The following is a 19,959-nucleotide window of genomic DNA, read 5'->3' as shown; positions in this document are numbered from 1 at the left end:
CAAGCTGAGCACAGAGGCTTCTGCAATTCTGCAAGTCTGATCTTGTAAGACTGTTTTAAATACAGAAGGCATCCCAGAACAGACACAGCTCATGCCCACATCCAATTGGCCTGAAGTTCAGTTTCTGCCAAGGATACCAACAACAATCAAGACTTAGCTACAACAAGGCTGTACATGCAGTCCACAAAAGGGAGCACCAAGAGTGTCCACCTCAGGTAACTGAGGAGGCTGACCCACTAGGCCATAGAGGACACTAAACACACAAAGCCATCCTACCAACTCTGGGAAGCAGCGAAAATGCTGAGACAAGGATATTGATCTCAAACGAAAGAGATGGAGAATATAGAGTTCAAAACCACGGTTTTAAGGTTATGCAAGAATATCCTAGAAAAGGCCAATAAATTTCATGAGACCCAACTAAAAATTAAACATAAACTGACTAAATTGGAAAATATTATGCAGAAATCCAACATCAGAATAGAGGAACACAAGAATCCGGTCAAAGAGCCAAAAGGCACTCCTCTGGAGAAGCAAGAAGAAAAGAGAATCAAGAAAGTTGAAGATAGTGTAAGGAGCCTCAGGGACAACTTCAAACGTACCAACATCAGAATTATGGGGTGCCAGAAGAAGAGAGAGTGCAAAATACTGAAAACATACTTGAAGAAATAATATCAGAAAACTTCCCCCACCTGGTGAAAGAAATAGACTTACAAGTACAGGAAGTGTACAGAACCCTAAACAAGAGGAATCCAAAGAGGAACACTCCAAGCCACATCATAATTAAAATGCCAAGGGCAAAAGACAAAAAGAGGATCTTACCAGCAGCAAGAGAAAAGCAGTTGGTTTACCTATAAGGGAGCACCCATATAACTATCAGCTGATTTTTCAACAGAAACCATGCAGGCCAGACAGGAGTGGCAAGAAATATTCAAAGTGATGAATAGCAAGAACCTACAACCAAGATTACTGTATCCAGCAAAGTTATCATTCAGAATTGAAGGGCAGATAAAGAGCTTCACAGATAAGAAAAGTTAAAGGAGTTCATCACCACCAAACCAGTATTATATGAAATGCTAAAAGGTATTATTTAAGAAGAGGAAGAAGATCAAGTGATTTAAAAATCTGAGGAACAGGGTAAACTGGTGAATATAATAGAATCAGGGGCAAAGAAAGGAAGTGGATTGATAATTATCAGGGGCAAAGGGGTGTAGGGAGGGGTGTAGGCAGAAAGATACTGGATTAAAATCGTACACCTATGGATGAGGACAATAGTGAGTAGGGGTGGGGGAGGGGAGGTAAGGGCACAGGGTGAGGTGGGAACAGGGTGGAAGGGAGCTATGGGGGGGGGGAGGAGAAACAATTGTAATAATCTGAGAAATAAAGATTTATTAAAAAATAAAAATAAAAACAATCTTCAGGGAAAAGGATTAGCATTGTTTAAAATTTAGAAGTTCTTAAGGTTACTAAAATAAAAGAGAATGAAAAATATCAAAATCATCTTTTAAAAGAGAATGAAAAATTATCAAAATCATTTTAGATTCTCTACTGTTTATGTTTTTAGATAATTTAAAATGTGAACTCCTAAGAATTATTTAATTAAGTTAATGCACTTCTGTAGTCTGTAACAAAAGAAATTATGACAAATGAATATATTTAGGGTCCAATTTTGCATTTTGTTTATCATACACAAATAAATTAATAGCATAAATATCAAATTTGTTATCTTTAAAAATAAACAATTATATATAATTGAAATGTTATTTAAAATATTAAAAGTGACTTTATTAAAAAAATACTGACAGCATATGCCAAAATAATATCATATTGTATTAGTACTTTATGTATTTTATATAATTTAATATATAATGACATCTTACAAATCAGTAAGAAATAGTGTACACTGATTAACACATGGAAAATGGAAATGAACAAACAATTCATAAATAGAAACACATAAAAAAAGAAAATACAAATTTAAACAAGACAAATTTGACTGTCAAAATGCCACATTATGATTTGAAATTAGAATATCTTGTAATTGTGAGAGTTTAGTGAAATAGGTAATTATACTACCATTGGTAGAAATACAAATTGCTTAATATTTCTGAAAAGAAATTGTTTTTATGTGCCCACCCACCGTTTATTTAAAAGACAAAAAGCACATATTTTTGACCAAGCAGTGCAATCATTAACAATTTATAATAAACAAAAATGAGATAATTCTTAGGAGTTCTGTACACTAATAAAAGGGAAATATGCTAATTGACCATACCTTCACAACACCCACCAGCCAATCAGGAGTGAGTATGAAAATTAACTCATCAATGATGTTGTGTTAATTTGCATATGCAGGCTCTAAGTGGGTGGGGAGTTCTGCACCACCCCAGCCACTTGGGGCCTCTGGGGAGCATAGGAAGTCATAAAGGTGGCTCCAGTAACCAGGGGAAGGAAGGCCCATTCTTGTTTGTTTTTTTTTTTTGTTTTTTTTTTTAATATTCCAAGTGTGTTTCTGAAGACAGCTGTAGGTATACAAAATTGGACATTCAAACTAAACCCAGGGAATACAAAGTTTTATAAGATGCATGACAATATTGAGGTAATTATTTAGGGATTCAGAACAGCTTGGTGGAAAAAGCACTGAACTATACTCAGATCTGAATTCTTGTGACCTTGGACAAGCCAGTTTACCCCTCTGAGTCTTGGTCCCTTCAGCTTTCAAGGGAGAGGAAAAATCACTTCAGCTCATTCACAATGTAGGGAATGACAACTCAGTAACACAAAAAGTTATTTGCTTAGGAACAAAACTTAAGAAAAATTGTGTGTGATGCAAATTGTAGGAAGTCCATATTTTTAAAACTTTTATGGCCAGTGGGTTTCAAGTTGCTACCTATTGTCTCTATGTCTTCCATTGTTATTTTTGTACCCACCTCTCATTGAGAGTTATCCTTCATCATGTACAGAATGGAAGGTTAGTGATAAGTGGTCTATGGCCAGGCATAGAAACCACAGCTGTTCAAATGGATCCTTCCCTATTGATGCCCTAAAGGAGGCCAGAATCCACCCACACCCTATCTTCTAACATTGGCCATTTAAGTTCTGTAGAACCATGGAGTCCTACATACTTTATTTGTAAGATATTGCAAAAGGTCATGGATTTGCATACATGCAGAATAATTTAAATCCTGCCTCCAAAATTGATTACTACCCTTAATGAGTCATTTTACCTAAATTAGTCTGGGATTTAAATTACTTCATAGAGTAAGAACAGTATGGAGATTCCTCAAAAATTTAACTACCCTATGACCCAACAATTCCATTTCTGGGTAATTATCTGAAAAAAACAAAAAAACAAAACAAAACAAAACATTACTTTGAAGAGATATATGCATTTCTGTAAATTGCACCATGGTTTACAATAACCAAGATATGGAAGTAACCTAAGTGCCCATCAATATACGATTGGATAAAATAGTGCCTGACACATTACTTACTTAGTACATATTGTTCTTCTAATTAGAATTTTTAAGACCTCAGATATATGAAGCTAAAGTTACTTCTTAGGCAATAGTTCCCATTCTGCCCTAGACAAAGGCTACATATTTGTCCAGACACATTAATATCTCAGCTCTCAAGCCACATTTAATTGGCCCTTCTAATGAGGTCTAAGAATACAATCCTATCTAATAAAGAGGGAATATGCTAATTGACCATCAGGCCCTCACAAAGATGGCGGCTCCCATAGCCAATAAGGAGGGAACATACTAATTGACTGCCATGCCCTCAAAGATGGTGGCACCCACAGCCACAAGATGGTGACACCCATTCTTCTCAGCCCCACTGGGGCATGAATTTCCATGCACTGGGCCTCTAGCCATCTATAAATTATTATCTCTGAATGGGCAAAACTTTTTTTTTAATTTATTTATTTATTTTTAATATATTTTATTGATTTTTTTTTGCCCCCCTCCCTACCCAGAGTTTTGTGTCCATTGGTTGTACTTATATGCATGTATAAAAGTCCTTCGGTTGATCTATTATCTCCCCCAGATCTTCCTCCCCTCCCTGCTGTAATTTGACAGTCTACTTGTTGATATACTGTCTCTATATCTATCTTTTGGTTCATCAGTTTATAATGCTCTTTATTATCCACAAATGAGTGAGGTCATGTGGTGTTTCTTTTTCATTGATTGGCTTCACTCAGCATGATGTTCTCCAATTCCATCCAGGTTGCTGCAAATGATGAGAATTCCTTCTTTTTTATGGCAGCATAGTATTCCATTGTGTAGATGTACCATAGTTTTTGGATCCAATCATCTGCTGACGGACACTTAGGCTGTTTCCAAATTCTGGCTATTGTAGATTGTGTTGCTATAAACATAGGGGTGCATATATCCTTTCTGATTGGTGTTTCTAGTTTCTTGGGATATATTCCTAGAAGTGGGATTACTGGGTCAAATGGGAGTTCCATTTTCAGTTTTTTGAGGAAACTCCACACTGTTCTCCACAGTGGTTGCACCAGTCTGCATTCCCACCAGCAGTGCACGAGGGTTCCTTTTTCTCTGCAACCTCGCCAACACTTGTCATTTGTTGATTTGTTGATGTTGGCCATTATGACAGGTGTGAGATAGTACCACATTGTTGTTTTGATTTGCATCTCTCAGATAATTAGTGACTTTGAGCATGTTTCCATGTGCCTTTTGGCCTTCCTTCTGTCTTCTTTTGAAAATGTTCTATTTAGGTCCATTGCCCATTTTTTAATTGGATTATTTATCTTCCTTTTATTTAGTTGTATAAGCTGTTTGTAGATGTTGGAGATTAAACCTTTATCAGTGGTATCATTTGCAAATATGTTCTCCCACACTGTGGGCTTTCTTGTTGTTTTGTTGATGGTTTCTTTGCTGTAAAAAAGCTTTTTATTTTGATGTAGTCCCATTTGTTTATTTTCTCTTAGGCTTCCATTGCCCTAGGGGTAGTATCAGTGAAGAAGTTCTTTTGGCATACGTCTGAGATTTTGCTGCCTGTGGATGCTTCTAGTATTTTTATGGTTTCCCGTCTGATGTTTAAGTCCTGTATCCATTTTGAGTTTATTTTTGTGAATGGTGTAAGTTGGTGATCTAGTTTCATTCTTTTGCATGTGTCTGTCCAATTTTCCCAACACCATTTATTGAAGAGACTGTCTTGACTCCATTGTATATTCGTGCCTCCTTTGTCAAATATTAATTGAGCATAGTGATTTGGGTTGATATCTGGGTTCTCGATTCGATTCCATTGATCTATTGATATATGTCTGTTCTTGTGCCAGTACCAGGCTGTTTTGAGAACCGTGGCTTTGCAATATAGTTTGAAGTCTGGTATTGAGATCCCTCCTACTTTACTCTTCTTTCTCAGGATTGCTGTGGCTATTCGGGGTCTTTTATTGTTCCAAATGAACTTTTGGAGAGTTCTTTCTAGGTCGGTGAAATATGTCATTGGTATTTTAATGGGGAGTGCATTGAACCTATAGATTGCTTTAGGAAGTATGGACATTTTGATGATGTTGATCCTACCAATCCATGAACATGGTATGTTCTTCCATCTTCTTCCATCTTCCTCTATCTCTTTTTTCAGTGTCGTGTAGTTTTCCTCATATAGGTCCTTTACTTCCTTAGTTAAATTTATTCCTAGGTATCTTAATTTGTGGGGGGCGATGGTAAATGGAATTGCTTTTTTAGTCTCTGTTTCTGCAGTTTCTCTGTTGGTGTATAGAAAAACCATGGATTTCTTGGCATTAATTTTGTATCCTGCTACATTGCCAAATTCATTTATTAAGTCAATTAGTTCTTCAATGGAGTCTTTTGGGATTTTTATGTACAATATCATGTCATCTGCAAATAAGGATAACTTTACTTCTTCTTTTCCAATTTGGATGCCTTTTATTTCCTCCTCTTGTCTAATTGCAATGGCTAGTACTTCCAGTACTATGTCAAACAGGAGTGGCAAGAGTGGGCATCCCTGTCTTGTTCCTGTTCTTAGAGGGAATGGTTTTAGTTTTTGCCCATTGAGTATAATGTTGGCTGTGGGTTTATCATATATAGCTTTTATTATGTTGAGGTATGATCCTTGTACTCCCACCTTGTTAAGAGTTTTTATCAGAAAAGGGTGTTGGATTTTATCGAATGCTTTTTCTGCATCAATTGATATGACTATATGATTTTTATCTTTCAATTTGTTTATGTGATGTATCACATTTATTGATTTGCGGATATTGTAACATCCTTGCATTCCTGGAATAAATCCTACTTGGTCGTGGTGTATGATCTTTGTGATGTTCTTCTGGAGTTGATTTGCTAGAATTTTGTTGAGGATTTTGGCATCTATGTTCATGAGGGATATTGGCCTGTAATTCTCTTTCATAAAGTTGTCTTTATCTGGTTTTGGTATTAGGGTGATGCTGGCTTCATAGAAGGAATTTGGAAGTGTTCCTTCCTCTTGGATTTTTTGGAATAGTCTGAGGAGAACATGTTTTAGTTCTTCCTTGAATGTTTGGTAAAACTCTCCTGTGAAGCCATCTGGCCCTGGGCTTTTGTTTGCTGGAAGCTTTTTGATGACTGTTTCAATTTCTTCCCAAGTCACTGGTTTATTGAGATTTTTAGATTCTTCCTGATTGAGTTTTGGAAGATTATATTTTTCTAGGAATATGTCCATTTCCTCCAGGTTGTTCAGTTTGTTGGAGTAGAGTTGTTCATAGTATTTTGTAACAATCCGTTGTATTTCGGTGGGGTATGTTGTTATTTCACCTCTTTCATTTCTGATTTTGTTTATTTGGGTCCTCTCTCTTTGTTTCTTGGTTAGTCTGGCTAGAGGTCCATCTATCTTGTTTATCCTTTCAATGAACCAGCTCTTGGTTTTTTTGATCTTATGTATTGTTTCTTTGGTCTCTATGTCGTTTATCTGTGCTCTGATTTTTGTTATTTCCTTCCTTCTACTTACACTGGGCTTTTCTTGTTGCTCTTTTTCTAACTCTTTGAGTTGTAGAGTTAGATCATTTGTTACACTTTTTCTAGTTTTTTGCAATAGGCTTGTAGGGATATGAACTTCCCTCTCAAAACTGCTTTTGCTGTGTCCCATAGATTTTGGATTGTTGTGTTTTCATTGTCATTTGTTTCCAGGATGTTTTTAATTTCTTCCTTGATTTCTCTGGTAACCTAGTCCTTGTTTAATAGCATGCTGTTTAGTCTCCATGTGTTTGATTTCTTTGGATTATTTTTATTGTAGTTAATTTCCAGTTTTATGCCATTATGGTCTGAGAAGATGCTTGATATGATTTCCATCTTCTTGAATTTGAAGAGACTTTGCCTATGTCCCAAAATGTGGTCTATCTTTGAGAATGTCCCATGTGCATTTGAGAAGAATGTATATTCTGTGGCTTTGGGGTGGAATGTTCTGAAGATGTCAATTAATTCCATCTGGTCTAGTGAGTCATTTAGGATTGATATTTCTTTGCTGATTTTTTGTTTAGATGATTTGTCAAAGGGTGACAGTGGGGTATTAAAATCTCCTACTATGATTGTATTGCTGTTAATCTCTCCCTTAATGTCCTCCAGCAGGTTTTTTTTTTTTTTTTTTTTTTTTTTTTTTTTTATGTATTTGGGTGCTCCCGTATTGGGTGCATATATATTTACCAGGGTTATTTCTTCTTGTTGGATTGCTCCCTTTAGTATTATGAAGTGGCCTTCATTGTCTCTTGTTATGTCCTTCACTCTGAGATCTAATTTGTCAGATATAAGTATTGCTACCCCAGCTTTCTTTTCATTTCCATTTGCCTGGAAAACCTTTTTCCATCCCTTCACCCTCAGTCTGTGTGCATCTCTTTTTCTGAGGTGGGTTTCTTGTAGACAACAGATGTATGGGTCTTGTTTTCTTATCCAATCTGTTACCCTATGTCTTTTGATTGGAGCATTTAAACCATTTACATTTAATGTTATTAATGATAGGTACTCATTTGATGACATTTTTATTCTATATCCCTGTGCTCCTTCTTCGCTTCCTATTTCTTTATTTTTACAGTAGACCCTTTAGCATTTCTTGCATTGCTGGTTTGTTGGAGATAAATTCCTTTAGTCTTTTTTTGTCTGTGAAGCTCCTGATTTCCCCTTCAATTTTGATTGATAGTCTTGCTGGGTACAGTATTCTTGGATTCAGACCCTTTCTTTGCATGACTTTGTATATTTCATCCCATTCCCTTCTGGCCTGATAAGTTTCTGTTGAGAAATCAGTTGTTAGTCTGATGGGGGTTCCTTTATATGTAACTTTCTGTCTCTCTCTGGCTGCTTTTAAGATTCTAACTTTGTCATTGGTGTTTGCCAATTTAATTATAATATGTCTTGGCGTCGGTCTTCTGGGATCCATTTTGCTTGGGACTCTGCGAGCATCTTGGATTTGTGTGGGTTTTTTCTTCTCTATCTCAGGAAAATTTTCTGTCATTATTTCTTGAAATACGTTTTCCATGTCTACCTCGGTTTTCTTTCCTTCCGGAACCCCTATTATTCGAATATTGTTTTGTTTTGCAGTGTCCCAAAGCTCCCGTAGGCTCTCCTGCTTTTTAATTTTTTTTTCTAGAAGCTGCTCTAATTGGGTATTTTTTTCCATCTTGTCTTCTAGCTCTCTGATGCGATCCTCTGCTTCTTCTAGTCTGCTCTTGATGCTTTCTATTGAGTTCTTCATAGTAGCGATGTCATTTTTCATTTCATCTTGAGTCATCTTCATTTTCTCTTGGGTTTTTTTCATTTCCTCTTGGGTCTTACTCATATTGTCAAATTTGTCTTCCATTCTTTTTAGCCATCTTAAGAACATTACTCTGAATTCTTGCTCTGGTAGGTTGCTTGCCTCTATATCATTTACTTCCTTTTCTGGTGAAACCTGCTTTTCTTTCATATGCGGGCTGTTTTTTGGTCTCCCCATGATCTAGGATGTCTGGTTGTGTAGTTCTCTCTCTCCTGCTTTGATTTAAAGGCACAAAATACAACACAAGGCACTGAATAGAAATGTGTTTGCGATATTAATAACCACCAATAAGGGTGACTAGAACCCAGCTAACAAAAACATACAATCAAACAAAAAGCATAGGCAAATCAATCTTATAAAAGAAAAGCATACAACTTCAGTAAAGTTAACATTCAACATACAACTTCAAAGAGTTAGAGAGAAAGACTGTTTTGTTTTTTTTGTTTTGTTTCGTTTTTATGACAACTGCGAGGGAGGTGTGAATGGGTTTGGAGCAGGTAGTTGGAAATTAGATATATACAAATAGGGTGAAATTTTAGGAGGGGGTAGGCAGAAGGAATGGGGGAAATCTAGAGCAGGAAAGGGTTAAGATAAACAGGGTATCAAAGGAAAAGATTGGAAAGAGGGTGAAGGCATAAAGGTTGGGTTGAGATAGAATAAAGCGTTGGAGAAAGAGGGAAAGATAAAGACTGTAGAACAGTAATCCTGAAATTAAAAAAAAATATGTATATATATATATATATATATATATATATATATATTCAAATGAAATAAAAATAATAAAAATAAACAAAAGAAAATAAGATGAAAAAGGTAAATTAGTAGTAGTAATAATGTTGATTACATATACAATGTAATAATTATCAAGATAAAATCAAGTGAGGAAAAAGAAAAAAAATAGTTTATTGAGTAAACGTTGCAAATAATGAAAACAAAAATAAAAAACAAAACTTAAAAAATTAAAAAAAATAATAATAAAATTTAAAAAACTTAATTAAAATTTGCAGTAATGAAGGTCATTCGCTTCCTCTATTGTTATGATCCAGTCCTGATTTTTAGGCAGGTTTTGCTTTGTTTTTATTACACTAGAATCAATTTGTGAATTAGCCTCTGGGGGCAGTGTTTCTAGGTTGACTTCCACTAGAGCCTCTCCAGCTTTTTTTTTTTTTTTTTTTTTTTTTTTCGTCCTCTCTGAAGCTGGAACTACGGAAGTGGGGAGGTGGGGAGGGGGCAGGTCCGAGCAACTGCAATCTCCCGCAACTCTCCGATATCCCTCCGAGCCGGATCCAAATGTGTTGCTCTTTAGATATCTCCCCTGTTAGGAGCCCCGTCCACTTTCAAGGGTGACAACCGCCCAACAGCAGGGGGGAAGGCCCATTCTTGGATGAATCTTTGTGCAGCAGGCCTCTAGTGATATAATAATAGCACTCAACATTTATTGAGAGCTTTTAATATGTCAGACACTATGTGAAGTACTTTCTGTACATGATCTCATTTAATGTCCTCAACAACCCTAAAGGTTATTAATATTTTCAATTTCATTTTAAAATGAAGAATGTGAAAGTTAAAAAAAAAGTAAGTGGCTTGCTAAAATCAGAAAGCCAGGAAGCAACAAAAACAGGATTCAAATACAGACCTGTGAACCTTCACAGTGTGAGCTTGTATACTATTGGTTAATAAATTATGGTAAAATTATATGAAAAAATGGCATATAGCCATTAAAATCATAGTGCATCATATTTAGTGACAGGAATATACTCATAATTTACTAAGTGAAAATGTTTTGCATTTTGGAACACATGCTCACATATTTTTAAATGTACATAATTCTAAGGGTATAGGAACAAACAAAAAATGCCTATATCTGAGTCAACAGATGATAATGGAAAAAGCAGAGACAGGAGCAAATTTTCTCTGTTCATCTTTTCCACTATAGCAGGCTTGTGCTGCTGATACAATACATGCAGTTCAGATCATATCCTTTATTCGCAGGCTGCTAATACCATTGTTTGTGACTTCCCTGGGGTCCCCTAATGTCCATGTTTCTGGAAGGCAACCTCTTAACATTCTTTATTACAGTACCAGAGGCCCAATACATGAATTTCTTGCACTGGGGAGAGGTCCCTCAGCCCAGCCTGCCCCCTCTCACATACTGGGAGCTCTCAGGGGATGTCCTACTGATAGCTGAGGCCCGCTCCCCATTGGGAACGGACCTAAGCCTCATTCTAGGCTCATTTTGCGGCAGGCAACCTGGCTTATCAGGGGAAGGCTCCAGTCCCATCACCCCACTACTGCAGCCACTGTTAGTCACTGCAGCCACCAAGGTGTTTTCATCAACTTGGACTCCAGTCCTTTCACCATGAAAAAAATGACAACTTTCTTTAGGCATTTTCAAGGTGTGTCTTTCATAGGACATAACATTTCTTTCTTTATTTTTCTTTTTATTCTCACCTGAGGATATGTTTCCATTGATTTTCTCCACTCCTCTGATCGCAGGCTCAGCACCTTCCAAGCCTAAAGCCTCCACCCTATGGCCAGCTGGGAGTGACCTGGGTGCCAAGGAGGTTCCTGGGACCCAGGTATGTATGCAAATTAACTGTCATCTTTATTGTGTTAATTTGCATACTCACTCTGGTTGGCTGTGGGTGTAGTAGAGGTATGGTCACTGTACATGTTTCTCTATTATTAGTTAAGATTTTCAATGCTTATAAAAGCTTTTAATTACCTAGAACACTCTCTTATATATGTAAAATATTCTAATGGTTTTTTTTTCTTTTTGAATGGGCACTGATTGGTACAGGATTTAGTATCAGGAGATGATGATACATGCCTGCTACAAGATGCCAAAGGCAACACAATCTCCTGAAAAAGGGTTGCACATTATTGTATGGTCTAACATTCAGTTTTCCTTTAAGCTCTTCAATAGTAACGCTGTGCTTCAGTATCCAGAGCTCTGTATAACATATGTAAAGAAACAAAATTACCAGCACTAATAAACCCTATGACCTTCAAACCATTCACCCAACAGACATGTACCAAATAGAGACATTGAATTTGATGTCTTCATAACCCTGAGTACTCAGGGAAAATTGGTTTTAGTCCACTAAGGATTTCAGTAAACAGATCTGCCTTGTTTCTTATAATAATTATCATTGTTATTATTTATAGACAGCTTTATTAAATTGAATATAAGATTAAGAAGAATTCAAACTAAGTCAAGTTGAAAGCCTAGAATAAAGGACCAAAAGGGAACAGCAGTAAGAGATCATCATAATAATAATACCTTGGATTTATATAGCTTTCATCCTTCCACAAGCACAATGTGAATGTGAATAGCATATATAAGTGGATGAAAAAGTAAATGTAGTTTTGGTTTTTCAAGTCCAGATTTAAAAACCTGGGGCAGAAGAGACTGGAAAATTTAAAATCAAGATTTTAAGACCAATTTGAAAAGCTCCTCATAGACATGTATTTCAAAAATTACTTTGCTATTTCTGTTAAAGGGGCAGCATTCTCAAAATAAAGCCATGCCTTATTTGTCAAAGAGAAAGGAATCATAAATAAACATATAAAAGAGGATTGGGTAGGCCTTGACTATGACTTTTTTTAGGGCAGGGACTTCATTCCACATCATATACATTTGAATATTATTGAAGTATCTATCTATCTATCTATCTATCTATCTATCTATCTATCTATCTATCTATCAAAGCCCAAGTGACCATTATGATGGAAAAACCAGAATGACCAGAATGATCAGAATGACTGGAATGACCAGTCTCTATGAAGCACACTGATACTCAGTACAGGAGCTGCCACCAGCCCACAGGCCCCAATCACCCTATCAGGACCAGGGCCCCAGGCTGGGACAGGGAACTGGGGTTGGGTGGTGGTTCCCAGGTTGACCAAGGGTTGGCTCCCTGCTTGGAGCCAATGGCCAACCTCCTGGGCCCCTCCCTGTTATTCTTCCCAGCAGGCAGGTCCTGATTGGCCCATCATCTGCCCACTATGGTGGCAATTGGTCCTTCCCCCTGGCCTGCAGGCCCTGATCACCTAATTGGGACCTGCCAGCCAACTGCCCAGTCCTTCCCCCTGGCTGGCAGGTCCCAATTATGTGATTGGTGCCAGTCTTTAGGGTGGGATCAGGAACCAGGAGTAGGTGGCAGCAGATGCGGGAAGCAACGAAGGGAAGAGAGGGGAAGGCAGGAAACCTGATTGCCAGCCAGGCCTAGGAAACCCACCCATGCATGACTTTCATGCATCGGGCCTCTAGTTTTATATAATGAATAGAGGCCCGGTGTACAAATTCATGCACTGGTGGGGTCCCTCGCGGTGTCCTGTGGAGATCACGCCCTAGCTTGTGGCCCCTGGCTCACAACTCCAGCTCGTGACCCCAGCCTTGCAGCCTTCAGCCCCACTTGGCACCCTGCCTTGGCCTAGCGTCACCCCTTCACCTGCTCCACCATCCTTCATGCAGGGTGATAAATTGGGGCCAGGCCCCCTTCCCAGCTCCCTCAGCGCCTAGGAGCCTGATGTCAGCCCCGCCCTCCACCACCTCCACTGGTCACCAGGGTGATTGGCAGGGTGAATGGGCCTTACTCACACCCACCTTGGCCTGGAGCCACCCACTCACCTGCTCCACCATCCCGTCATGGTCCTGCTCTCATTGGGGCCCATCGTGGCTGACAGTGCCTCTACAGCTGCCCTCTGCCAGCACCATGTTGCTGACACACACCATGTTCCACGCTGCCCCCTGATGGTCAGCACATATCATAGCGAGTGATCAAACAATTTGCATATTAGCTTTTATTATATAGGATATGCACATAATAGATTGGTGGAATAAATGTGAAATAACTAAGTGTACCAGGTTATCTGTTTAAAGAATAAAAGAAGCAGAATAATTTTCAAGTGCTATGAAGCTCAGAGAAAGGTAACCTTATGGTTAAAATGACAGAAGTTTTCCTGGAGGTAGGTATTTCCTGAAGAAAAGGGATAATTTAGAACAGGAAAAAAAGGCAGGGAACACAGTAGAAATACTTAGCAATGGTATAAAGGTAGGATGGGATATGTTTAGAAAATAGTTATTAGAGATTTCTGTCTGTATTTGTTCCTTTTTCAAAGTCAGAATTTATAGATTCTTTTTATTTTAATGCATAATAAACACATTTTTTGCTCTGCTTCCATAAGAATCAAGTGACTTTCCTTCAGTTTAAAAATCCCAATCTCTTAATAATATCATACATAGACTTCAGGATCTAGTCATTCCACATATTTAATCTCCTGAATACACACAAGCTTATACGTGTGCACACACATACACATTACCTCTTTTTCAATTTTTCCAGGCTACCTGCAGCTCTTAAAAGTATAATGTCTCTATGCCTTTCCCTTTCTGTGCTCTTCCTTGTAGCCAAAGTAACTCCTCACTTCAAAAGAGGGACCTGACATTACATCTTCAAAGACAAATTCTTTAACTATATTTCAAGGTCCCTCCCAGGATTGGATTAAAGTGCCTCCTTGATGCTACCATAGCTTCTTATGCAATCCCAATCACGTTACATATTACATTAAATTATGCTTTACCTTTTTTTTTCTATAAACGTATCATTCTCCACAAACATCATTAGAAAAGATAAGATACAACATCTATAGCCTGTAAAATCTTCTCTGTGGCAGACAGCCTCTAATATGGTACCCAATAATCCCCACTTCTTGGTATCCACACTCTTTTGTGATCCCCTGATCTTGAATATAGGTGGAATTATTGGCTTTTTGTAATGAGTAGAATACAGAAGTTACAGGATTACATTTTCAAGATTTGGTTACAAAAGACTATGACTTTCATCTTGAACACTGTTGAGTAACCTCTCAGTCATCATCATCAGTTGCCATGTTTTACCTAGTAAGAACACTCAGGTCCATATGATGAGGAACCAAAGTCTGATGGTAACCATATAAGTGAGATGGGAGCCAATTTTTTTTTCAGTCCAGTCAGCATCTATATGAATGATATTAGAAACAAATTCTAAATTCCAAGCCAAGACTTCATATGAATACTACCACTCTGAGCAATAGCTTAACTATTCTATATAATAAAAGGCTAATAGACTGAATGGCGGAACAACCGGTCACTATGTCATATGCTGACTACCAGGGGAAACATGTGGAACATGGCAGATGTCAGCAGTAGGTGGCAGAACGTGGAACATGGTGGGCATCAGTTGTGACAGGATGGTGGAGCAGGTGAGCAGGGGCACCATACCAAGGCAGGGCACTGGTCACTGTCATTGGGGTGAGCCTCAGGTGGTTATTGGAAATTTTTTGCTTTCATATGTCATGGTCCCATCTGATGCTCACACCCACTACCAGTGCCCAGTGCTGGTCCTGATCACTCCTGAGGGCTTCTCCACTTCCCCCTGCTTCTGAGGGGTGATCAGGGCAGCAGCTGCCACTTGCACCCACTGCTGGCATTGGCCCCAATTGCATCGTACCCTCATTGTGTGGGAGTGGCAGCCCCCAACAGACAGGGGATTAGGGGCTGTGGTGGGAGGGGTCAGGAAGGGGCAAGGAGGATGGGTAGAGACTGGCCCCTCTGCCCATCTCAGCTTTCTGGCCCACAGTTCTTTTCAAGGTGCACAAATTCGTATACTAGGCCCCTAGTAACCTCATAAGAGACCTGTATTGAGAAGCACCCAGATAAATTGGGCCCAGGATTCTTGACCCATAGACACTGAATTAAGAAATCTTTGTTTTAGAAAATGTGTTGAACTACAATAGATAATTTTTGTCTGTGGGAGTCTGGCCAGGTCTTGACCACCTCTGCACTTCTTACCAATCTCTATGTGGTCTCCACTTTCTATCTTTCATTAATAGGGTTCTCTTCAGCTAGTCTTCAGTTGATTATTCAGGGTGGTTTTTCTGTATTTTAGTTGTAATTCCAGTTTGGTCCTGGAAGTGTGTCTGTGTAACATCTACTTACTCCACCACCATTTTGGAATTCCCAGTAAACTATTATCTGTGGGTCAGTTTCTCCCCTTCTCCTCTTTCTTGCCAGTGCCTAGAAGCTAGAACAGTAATTACAAAAGGGCTACAGAGTCAGCAGCAGGGATAAGAGCAGCAGCTGCTGCAGCTGCCTCTGGCCAAGTTGCAGTGCCTCCTGCTCCGCCCCTGTCTTAATTTTCAACAGCTTTATTAAGATATAATTTGCATGCAATTTAAGTTATCCACCTAAAGTGCATTATTAAATGGCTTTCAGTATACTTAGAGTTTTGCAACCATGAACACAATAAATTTTAGAACATGTTTCTTCATTCTTTGTATGCTGGGACAACTTCCAGAAATGTTAAATTAAAAAAAAAAAAAAAAAAAAAAAAAAAAAAAAAAAAAAACACACACTCACACAATAATTATTATCTTCAGTTTCTCTGAAGAGCAGGTCCAAATTGTTCCTCCTTGTCATGCCAGAAGTGGATCTTCTTTCTCCTTCTTTCTACAAGTTATGAGGACCCAACTCAACCTGAAGAAGTCTTAGGATAAATTATGCCAGATAAACAAGTTATTAGTTTTTCAGATTTCTCTCATGAGAGATAGCTCTTTCTTATAACTCCAAAAAAAAAATCTACAAAGAATAATTAAGGTCTTTTCACAACAAGGATATGGGGTATATCCTGGTGAGTTGAGTAAGAGGAGGGTTAACTCCTTTTAAACCAGAGAGTCTGTGCTTAGAGTAGCAGTCAAATCACTTGGGGGAAAAAATAAAGAATTGTTCTTTCTGTCCCAGTAACTAAACCAATTCTCATATTTCTCAAAACACCATTGGTTTTATGCTCAAAATTTTAAGACACCGTGGACTCTAATGGCTTAAAGATTAAATGATCTTGGCAATTATAAATGCAGTCTAAATTTTCAGGAATATTTACTGGGCACCTATTAAATATAGAGAACTATCATTAAACATTCTGTGACTATAAAAAGAAGTCATTGATAAGGGAGCCTTGAATATAGTGAAAGGAAAAATGATACTTTTGAAATAGCCAGAATAATCATTTAAAAACAATATTAATAAGTTTAAACAATATACCACCCTATAAATGCATGACAAATATGAAAGGTAAGTTCTGAGCATGCTAGTTTAGTGAGAGAAGACTTCTAAAAAGAGGCATGACCTGGTCCTTGAAGGAAAGTGATTTTGGATTAAGGTTTATATAATTAAGATGATTACAACTAACACTATATAGCAGTTAAATAATCTAATCTTAATTTATCCATCTGCCTTCATAGTTATTTGCAGAACAGCATATACAATGCTTTATTATGTGATGGTGATATATTTTATAATTTTGAAAAGGGGTAAATAAAATGAGGAAATTATTCAAGTAAATGCAGTCGTGTACACACTCATCTATTTTTTTTAACTTGACACCTTTGGTATATAAATTGTGTTGAGTGACACTTGCTAGACATTTAATTATTGAATGTTACACAGAATGTTTAGACATCTTTAATTGCAAAAGCATAAAATCCTGTAATCTTATCATCCTATTAACAGCCATATTTACAATGTCTCTTTTTTTAAAGTCAGAATCTATAGATTCATCTCAATGTAATGCTTGAGCAACAGGTTTTTACAGCTAATAAACAAAACAGAACACATAGTGCAAATGCCTCACCCCATCCTAGCACTATCATGAGATTTCAACAGGCCCAATTTACTACATAATGAAATTGTGAAAACAATAAAGGATAAAAGATTTTATTTTTGTAAGAGTGAAAGAAAGAGAATAGGTTATTTAAATCCCTGCCTTTATGAAGCCAAACAATTGGCTTAACTGTGCGAAATTCAATCAATTGGTCTGGCATAATATCCAGAATTATGTTAGCCTTCTTTCTCTCCAATCCCCACACACCCCACCTCCTAGACCAAGCTAACTTCCATTACAATACAGTGTTAAAGATTATAAGACAGGAAGTCATATAGACCTCAATTAATTTCTCAGATCTGCCAAGTAGTGACAGTGTAACCTTAAGCAACTTACTTAACCTCTCTCCATTATAGTCTCCACATCTTTAAAATGGGAACATTAAAATTTATTTAATGTGTTTCTTAAGTAGACTAAGTGAGTTGATCTATATAAGAAATATGTTTATGTAGAGTAGTCAATACAAAACAATAAATAGCATTAGATGCTTGATAAATATTTGGTAACTAGATTAAATAAAGATAACTGTCCATAGAGATATCTTAATTCATAAAAACATCAGGTGTATTTACTTGAGAGTTATCCATATGTATGTATTATGGACTAAATGCTTGTGTGCTCGCAACATTTATATGTTAAAACCCTACCCTTCTGAATGTGATTGTATTAGGAGGTAGGACCTTTGAGAGGTTATTAAAACTACATGAACTCATGAAGGTGTAGTCCTCATGAATGAGAACAGTAATCTTTTAAGAGTTACAACAGAGCTTGCTTCCCCTCTCTGCCATATGAGAATACAATAAGAAGTTGGCAGTCTGCAACTGGAAAGAGGATCATCAACAGAATTCAAACATCAGGCACCCTGATCTCTGAGGACTTCCAAATTCCACAAATGTGAAAAATAAATGTCTGTTGTTTATAAGCCAACCAGTCTATAGTATTTTGTAATAGCAGCTCAAACTAAGACAGTGAGTGAAAACTGTGTTATCTATTCAGTCAGGTAAGAATCAGATTGAGATTACAGGTCAATGTGTTTGGTTTTACAATCAATTAAACAGAGATTGCCACAATATGGTAATTCCAAAAGCTACTATATCACACTTTTGGTATAACCCATGACATATGTAACACAAACTAAAAATCTATTCTATGTAACCTCCATCATAATTAGTAGGACCATTGCCATCTGGTCTTTACGCTCTGCTCAGGGAAGCTTTCTCTGCTCCAGACTGAATCTGTTTCTTGGGTAATGGGTTGGATTTTCCAGAATTGAGGGTTTTTTAAAACTTTAAAAATTAAGATAAAATTCACCTAACAGCCTTGGCTGGTTGGCTCAGTGGATGGAGTGTCGGACTGCAGACTGAGGAGTCTCAGGTTCAATTCCAGTCAAGGCACATGCGTGGGTTGCAGGCTCAATCCCCAGTGGGGGGCATGCAGGAGGCAGCCAATCAATGATTCTCTCTCATCATTGATGTTTCTATCTCTCTCTCCCTCTCCCTTCCTCTCTGAACTGAATCTACACTAATAAAAGAGAAAGATGAAAATTGACCATACCGTCATGACATCCACCAGCCAATCAGGAGTGAGTATTCAAATTAATCCATCAAAGATGGTGGATTAATTTGCATACATACGTGCCCAGTGGTTGGGGGTGGGATTCTTGTGTCATTGCCACGGCAATGATGCAGGTGTTCCGCACTGCCCTAGCCACTCTGGGCCTCTGGCAGCGTAGGAAGGCAGAAAGCAGCTTCAAGATGGAGCAAGGTGGTGCTGCAGCCAAGGGAAGAAAGGCTCATTCTTGTACAAATCTTCATGCATCGGGCCTCTAGTAAAAATATATTTTTAAAAAATTCACATAATATAAAATTCATCATTTTAACCATTTTGAAATGCACAACTGGTTATCCCATATACCAAAAAAGTTGTAGGTTCAATTTCTGGTCAGGGCACATAACTAAGTTGTGGAGATAATCGATCAATGTTTCTCTCTCACATCGATGTCTCTCTCTCTCTCTCTCTTTCTCTCTTTCTCTCTCTCTCTCTCTCTCTCTCTCTCTCTCTCTTTCTCTCTCTCTCTCTCTCTCTCTCTCTCTCTCTCTCTCTCTCTCTCTCTCTCCCTGTTTCTAAACTTATCCTCAGGTGAGAATATTTTTTAGAATGTACAACTGAGTGGTTTTTAGTATATTCAAAATAATGTGCAAACATCACCAATAAATAATTCCAGAACATTTTTATATCATATATAGCAACCCTGTACGCATTAAGCACTTGCTTTTAATTTCCCACTCCCTAAATACCTGGTAACCACTAATTTGCTTTCTATCTCTACAGATTTACCTGTTCTGAATATTTCATAGAATTGGAATCATATTGTCTTAGTCTATTAGGACTGCTATAACAAATTACCACAGGCTGGGTGGCTTGTAAACAACAAACATTTACTTCTCACAGTTCCGGGACTAGGAAGTCCAAAATAAAGGTGACAGCATGGTTG

The sequence above is a fragment of the Pipistrellus hanaki genome (genome assembly GCF_964339955.1).
Source record: "Pipistrellus hanaki genome assembly, chromosome: X".
Classification (NCBI taxonomy): domain Eukaryota; kingdom Metazoa; phylum Chordata; class Mammalia; order Chiroptera; family Vespertilionidae; genus Pipistrellus; species Pipistrellus hanaki.
The sequence above is the reverse complement of the archived record's forward strand: the minus strand, read 5'-3'. Positions refer to the sequence as shown.